The sequence below is a fragment of the Sinocyclocheilus grahami genome, unplaced genomic scaffold (genome assembly GCF_001515645.1).
Source record: "Sinocyclocheilus grahami isolate Dianchi unplaced genomic scaffold, SAMN03320097.WGS_v1.1 scaffold1491.1, whole genome shotgun sequence".
Lineage (NCBI taxonomy): Eukaryota > Metazoa > Chordata > Actinopteri > Cypriniformes > Cyprinidae > Sinocyclocheilus > Sinocyclocheilus grahami.
Genome location: NW_015506670.1, coordinates 43966 through 44255, shown reverse-complemented (window position 1 = coordinate 44255; position 290 = coordinate 43966). Strand labels below are relative to the sequence as shown.

General features: G+C 44.5%; 1 protein-coding gene across 1 annotated transcript in view; it reads right to left on the bottom strand.

Annotated features, from left to right (window-relative positions):
• LOC107570675 (DENN domain-containing protein 2D-like) overlaps window positions 1-290 on the bottom strand; it is a 16000-nt gene that overhangs the window by 14619 nt on the left and 1091 nt on the right. The gene's annotated exons all lie outside the window — the stretch shown is intronic.

Genomic DNA, 290 nt, shown 5'->3' with positions numbered 1-290 from the left:
CACACACACACACACACACAGACAGACACACACACAGACACACACACACACACACACACACACACACACTGATTGTGATCAGTATCAGCTTAATCCACATGTTGGGAAATTCTCAGGAATTCATGATTGAATCATCGCATTCATTTTCACTTTAACTGTCCAGCTACAAAAGGCCAAACAAACACAACCACAGGTCAAGAGAGAGAGAGTGTGTGTGTGTGTGTGTGTGTGTGTGTGTGAGTGAGAGAGAGTGTGTGTGTGTGTGAGTTTGTGTGAGTGTGTGTGTGTGT